The following is a 6,930-nucleotide window of genomic DNA, read 5'->3' as shown; positions in this document are numbered from 1 at the left end:
AAACAGAAGAAGGGAACAGGATTTGAATGAGAGAGAAACTATTCAGTCCATGTCCCTTTCAGAGCAAAATTACCAGGGAGCTCTGGAGAGTTCCCTAAAAGCACCCATCTCACTGGACCTTTTTGCGTCAGAAATTCTCTTGGAATTCAGAAAGTCATGCTTTTACATTAGGAATAATTGTACACGCGAGTGTTTTAACTGTTATTTACTGCACCTTGGAACTGAAGCAAATCTTTTTTGGTTTTAGGCAAGTCTCTGATCTTCAAACTCCAAGGTCAGGAGCTTCCACTGAAGCTTCCCTATAGCATTTGCTGTTTGGGGCCATTTCATGATTCCAAAATACAATTTCAGCACCGAAACCAGGAGCCTAATCCCATCTCTCCAGGGCGGGCGGTCATCGCACAGTCTGGGATCGGCGCCCCGCAGCTCGGAGCGGACGTCCGCAGCTCGTCGCCACCCCCCGGCTGGCCTCGCCCGCGTCCCCTGCGCTGACTCAGCTCTTCCGGTCACGGTCTTCTGCTGTGGTTCCCGACCGCCCTAAAGACGCGGGTCGCCCAGCGTCACTGCTCACTAATGGGGAGGGGCCGCTGTTGTCCCCCGGGCCTCTCCAAACTGGCCGCGTTCCTGCCCCCGCCGTGACTCAGCCGCTTCCACTCCAGGTTCAGCTGGGCTCCGGCCGCCGCCCGCGACTCCCAGCCGCGTTCCCATTGCCCTCAGGGCCGCCGCCACGCGCCTTCTTCCGCCCTTAGGGGCCCTAACTGATTGCCCTGGAAGGGGTCGGCAGCCTGATAAAGGGTCTATGAACTCCAGTAAGTTGAGTTGAGGCCTCGGGACAGGGAACTATTCCTGCCCCGCCTTGCAAGAGAAGGGAATATCCTCGGACCAGGGAAGCGAGATCCGCTGGGCAGCCCCGGGCTTTAGAGATCTAACTTTGGAAGCTCAGCACTGCCGCTGCCCTGGTGTGTGACCTCCAGAGACTCACTTACTCTGGCTAAGTCTCTTGCACAGCAGCGAAATGGGGAAAATTCCACATGTCGGTGGTGGTGGTGGCGTAGTCTAGAACAAAGGCCCAACAAATCTCAGGTGCTGTTACTATTCTTTAAGAAATACAGTTCTTTCTATCCGTGACCGGTGTAACTATCTTGGACTCAGTTCTGAACATGTCACTGCGGTGATTGACGTGTTTTGCCACATTGCGGCTCAATCCTCTACGCAATGACTAGGTAAATTTTTTACTACAGATTATGTTCTTCAAGCCATTCCCATAGGTAAGAATATCTAACACCTCCCAGTTGCGTTTTGGTTTGAGTCCTTCTCCTGCTTTTTAATGCTAAGCATCGTCTGGCTCATCTGAATGCCCTTTCCTCAATATTTTATGTCTACCCCTGTACCTTGCATTGTAATACATGGGTTCTTGCCTGCCAGAGCTCCAGTGGGGGGAATGAACAGGAGAGGGAGCACCTAAGTGAGTATATAGGGAAGAGGAAAGACTTCACAAAGAAGCCTACATGTAAGTTCTGTTTTTTAGAGGGGGAGAGTGGCAGGGTTTGGTGGTTGAGTAGGAGTTTGCCAGAATTGTGTATATGTATCACAGTGTCCTGGTTGGTGTAGAACCTGGAAGTCACCTTTTATTCTGTCCTGTTGTCATCACAAAATGTTTGAGGACACTTCTATAAATATCCAGCCACATCCCTTGATTTTCTTGGATCCAGAAGTACTATAAGAAGTCCAACTTTGATTTAAAAATGAAAAGCACCTGATGAGAAACATACCTCATGACCCAGTGAATACACTTTTGGATATGTACCTCAACAAAACTGTCACCCACATGTACGAAGAAACAAGTATGAGGATGTCTTCTGCAACATTGTTTGTGATGGCAAAAAAGTGGAAGTCACCTAAATTTTCATCACAGAGGATCGTATAAATAAAATGTAACATATTCATATATCAACCTGACTTGGTATCAAAAGCATATTTTTGGGTGATAACAGGAAGATGAAAAATAATATCTACATTAAGATACTGTTAATGTAAATTTTGAAGCAACATATAAACCATTGATATATGTGTGTATGCATATAAAATTTTAGAGAATGGAGTGGAAAGACACACTAGGCTCAGTGCAGTTGCCGCTGGATATTGAAAAGGGAAATAAGACTGATTGGAAGAATGTGTGGTTACATAGAACTTTATCTGTTTTGTTTCACTTCTTTAAAAATTATGGAAGTAAATGTAAACTGCTAAAAGTCGGTGATTCTGAAACATAGAGATATTATAGAGAAGCAAAGTTATAATGCATTTCATTTTACTGTTGGAATTTTTTATTGTAGTATTATATGATAACCTGAAATGTTTACTTGCACCTTTGCTTTAGGCAGTTAAAGTTTTCCGTTAAAAAAGAGGGTTGGTGTTTCTGGGTGGTGGGAATATATGTGACCATTATTTTATTCATTGTGCCATCTTGTATTTTAAATTTTGATTTTTTAGGGTAATCAATCACGGGATTTGAAATGAAAAGCAAATGTTGCATGTTTGAAGAAAGGTATAGGTAAAGTTCTATGGGATTTCATAATGGAGAAACATTGTGAAAGGCAAGGTAGGAGAGAGGAAGGGACCGGGCAGGGCAACTGAACTAAGCCTTTAAGGATGAAAAGATTAGGTCAGATAAGAAGTGGAATGTGGGGTAGCATTCCAGGCAAAACGAACAGCATAAAAAAGGCATGCAGTGTTCAGCATGGTGCTTGAAATTTCGGCCAGGTAGAGCTGAGGAAGAAGCACAAGTGAACTCAGGTCCGGATTTCTGCTTAGGGGGAAGAATGGGGAGTGTTGCTTGGAGTAGCACAGGCAGGTGCAGTCTACTTCTCTTTTCTTATTTCTCCATGCTGAACTTTAGTTTGTGGAATGCTTCTGGCATTCGAAGGTACTTGGTGTCCTCGGTGGCAGGACCTTTGTGGAGTGTGTAGCTGGCACCTCTCAGGCTTGCTTGTTGCTCAAAACGTGGAGTGCTCTCCTGCGTCTGTTTCATGATCAGAAAATTCCGTGATGATGTGCAGAGCTTTTGCCTTTACCATCTGGAGCTTGTCCATAATCTCAGTGGCCAGTGATAGGGTCGTGGCAGGGGAGGACTCACCGGCCTTCTTTCCTTCATCCGTTGTGGCAAGGAGCTGATACTTGCACTTTGGAATCGCTAGCTTCCAGGGAATGCTGCCCATGTCTGATGGAGGAGTCACGGTCATAAGGTTCTCAGTGGCATCATCCTAGCTGAATGCTCAGCAGTGCAGCTGTACATCTTGATGGGCAGGAACATCTCTCCTAGAGGCCCACGAGGCTTAAGTGCACAGTGAAATGATGTGACAATTATGCTGACAGCTAGTAATAAGGAATACTGTCCAGCTCCTGCAAATTAGCAAAGCTTCATGAGAAGAGTCCATCCAGAAGTTCTGTTTCTTTACTGCCTCCGACACTGAAGAGGCTCCAAGGGCCCACGCCTCCCAAGACACTGTCTGGACCCAATCTATGTTGTGGGCAGCCCTGTGCTAGCAGCAATATTGAAGGTCTTGGGTACTGACTGTAGAGCACAGGCTTATGGGCTGTGGCTGGCAACCTTAGTGATAAAGCTTCTCTGGTGCCTTCTATTAATTTTTAAATTGACATATATTATATATTCACATGCTGTGTAATCATCCAAAGTGTATAATCAGTGGTTCAAAATATTATCATATAGCTTGCATTTATCATCACAATTGACCTTTTTTCTTTTTAATGAAAAATAACATATACAAAAAAGCAGTAAATTTGAAAGCACACTGCAACAATTAGTTGTACAACAGATTTCAGAGTTTGGGATGAGTTACAATGCCACAAATTTAGGTTTTTACTTCTAGTTACTCTAAGATACTGGAGACTAAAAGAAATATCAATATAATGATTCAGTAATCATATTTGTTTGTTAAGCCCTACCTTCTCTGTATAACTCCTCCATCCACTTTTGATCTTTCTCCCGCTCTTTAGGGGTATTTGGGCTACACCCATTCTAACTTTTTCATATTGGGAGGGTTTGTCAATAATATGGGATGAGGGAATAGAACTAGTTGATGTTCTGGAGAAACTGGATTTCAGGATTTATCTCGTCTAGGGACCTATCTGGAGGTTGTAGTTTTCTGAAAAGTTACCCTAGTGCATGGAAGCTTTGTAGAATCTCATATAGCTCCCTAGGTGCTCTTTAGGGTTGGCAGGAATGGTTTTGGTTGGGGTTTGGCAAGCTATAATAGGTAGCAATGTCTAACTGAAGTTTGCGTTAAAGTGGCCTCCAGAGTAGCCTCTTGATTCTTTTTGAATTCTCTCAACCACTGATACCTTATTTGTCACATCTTTTCCCTTTTTTGTTCAGGATGGCATTGTTGATCCCAAGGTGCCAGGGCTAGGCTCATCCCTGGGAGTCATATCTCACACCACCAGGGAGATTTTCACCTCTGGGTCATGTCCCACATAGTGGGAAGGGCAATGGTTTCACTTGCAATGGGCTTAGAGGGAGAGAGACCACATCTGAGCAACAAAAGAGGTCTTCTGGAGGTAACTCTTAGGGATACCTATAGGTAGGCTAAGCTTCTCCGCTACATACATAAGCTTTGTAAGAGCAAGCCTCAAGAGCAAGGGATTGGCCTATTGATTTGGGTGCCCCTAATGTTTGACACAGTATCAGGGGTTTCCCTGGTGTTAAAGTTTAGTAGTTCCATATTTTTTCTCCCAACCCTCAAGGGACTTTGCCGTACCTTTTGGTTATCTGCTTAATATCTGCTTAATATACGCTGGGATGTATCCAGGCATTACATTAAGATATACAGGATTAAAGGCCCTCATTCTTATTCTGGGTTCCCTGTGTTTGTGTTGTTTAAATGATTTATCCAGACAGGTTGAGTTAGATAATGTGCTACAGAAAATTTGGATACTGAACAAAATAAACCTTCCTTTCTTTGATCTCACTTAGTAGGTGAAGTTCTAAAATACAGATAATGTCTTCCTTACCCCTGTGTTCTGAATTACCTTAAATCCAACGTGGTCAACTTCATTTTTATCTCTAAATACCAGGTTATACAAATATAAAACAGCTTCTCCAAAAGCAGAAATAACAATCACTGCTCCAGATTAAATGTGACTGCTTTAAGAGCTTACAATATAGGCCCCAATTTTCTTATAAGTATTTTCTAAATGAGACCACACAATATTTGCTGTTTTCTTTCTGGCTTATTTTGCTTTACCATATGTCCCACAGGTTTATTCACAAAGTTGCATGCCTCACAACTTCACTCTTTTTTGTTCTACTTCTCAGTGCATCCCTCAGCTACCTCCTTTAATTGGGCATCATGTATAATGTCCAAAAATCAACAGTCCATCAACGCTCTCAATTTTAGATAATTTCATTGTTCTTAAGAGAAAAATAACTGATAAACACACCCTCACCAAATAGAAAATCCAAACCTCCCTTTAACAACTCCCCTCCCCCCATTATTTACCCCTGGTATTACTGTGGTACTGTTGATGTTTTCCTGCTAAAAATAGCCATGGCATGCAACAGCAGCCTTCCCTATATTGTGAAATACTCTTTGTAGAAGATTCATACCTTTGAAGTAGTTCATGCAAGAGCTTATTTATATTTGTAATGTTTAATTGATGGGACACATGTCTCTATACAACCCATTTCAATCATGCTCATCTTCAATATGATAATATTACTTATAGACCACTAGTGAACTGCTTTCACTTCTATCTATTCCCTTACATTTAAGTTCAACTCATTAGTTGACTGTTCTCGCATCTCCAGCTTCCGTGTATCTTTAAGTCCCCTATATTCTGTATTATAAGCCTCTGATTTTGCCTTTACTTGGTCATAAAAGTGGAATCAGACAATATCTACCCTTTTGTGTCTGGCTTATTTCACTCAGCATTATGTCCCCAAGGCTCATCCATCTTGTCATGTGCTTCAGGACATCATTTATACATTACACAATATTCCATCGTATGTATATGCCACTTTTTTTTTTGTATGCTGTATGACAGGGTCACATTTCATTCTTTTTCCATGTAAGTATCCTCTTATTGCAGCACCATTTGTTGAATTTTTTCTTTGGTTGTTTTTGTTGGTTTCTTTTATTTGTTTGTTTTGGGAAGTGCATAGACTGGGAATCAAACCTGGGTCTCTCGCATGGCAAGTGAGAATTCTACTGCTCAACTACCCTCACAACCCCTATACCACATTTTGTTAATTCACTCGTCTGTTGATGGACACTTGGATTGTTTCCATCTTTTGGCAATTGTGAATAATGCTGCTATGAACATCGGTGTGCAAATGTATGTGTGTGCAAATGTATGTTTGTGTCACTGCTTTTAGCTCTTCTGGGTATATACGAGTAGTGGTATGGCTGTTTCATAGGGTAACTTGACATTTAATTTTCTCAGGAACTGACAGACTATCTTCCATAGTGGCTGTACCATTATACAGCATTAGTGTCCCAATTTCTCCACATCCTCTCCAACATTTGTAGTTTCCTGTTTGTTTAATAGCAGCCATTCTTTTTTTAAATTGTATAATATAACATATATACAAAGCAAAGAAAGAAAAAGCAATAGTTTTCAAAGCACCCTTCAACAAGTAGATACAGGACAGATCCCAGAGTTTGTCATGAGTTGCGATGCAATCGCCTCAGATTTTTCCTTCTGAAGGCTAGAAGGAATATGTATTTTTTATAATCACAATGGACTTTTTTTTCTTTTTTGTGAAAAATAACATATATTCAAAAAAGCAATAAATTTCAAAGCACAGCACAATAATTAGTTGTAGAACAGATTTCAGAATTTGTTATGGGTTTCAATTCTCCTATTTTAGGTTTTTACTTCTAGCTTCTCTAAGATACTGGCGACTAAAAGAAA

The 6,930-nt window shown here is 41.7% G+C and overlaps 1 pseudogene; it reads right to left on the bottom strand.

Moving 5' to 3' along the window:
• Positions 1-570: 570 nt before the first annotated feature.
• On the bottom strand, positions 571-3,331 carry LOC143645228 (putative monooxygenase p33MONOX pseudogene; annotated as a pseudogene).
• Between the last annotated feature and the right edge of the window lie 3,599 nt (positions 3,332-6,930).

This window comes from Tamandua tetradactyla, chromosome 8 (genome assembly GCF_023851605.1).
Source record: "Tamandua tetradactyla isolate mTamTet1 chromosome 8, mTamTet1.pri, whole genome shotgun sequence".
Classification (NCBI taxonomy): domain Eukaryota; kingdom Metazoa; phylum Chordata; class Mammalia; order Pilosa; family Myrmecophagidae; genus Tamandua; species Tamandua tetradactyla.
The sequence above is the reverse complement of the archived record's forward strand: the minus strand, read 5'-3'. Positions and strand labels throughout refer to the sequence as shown.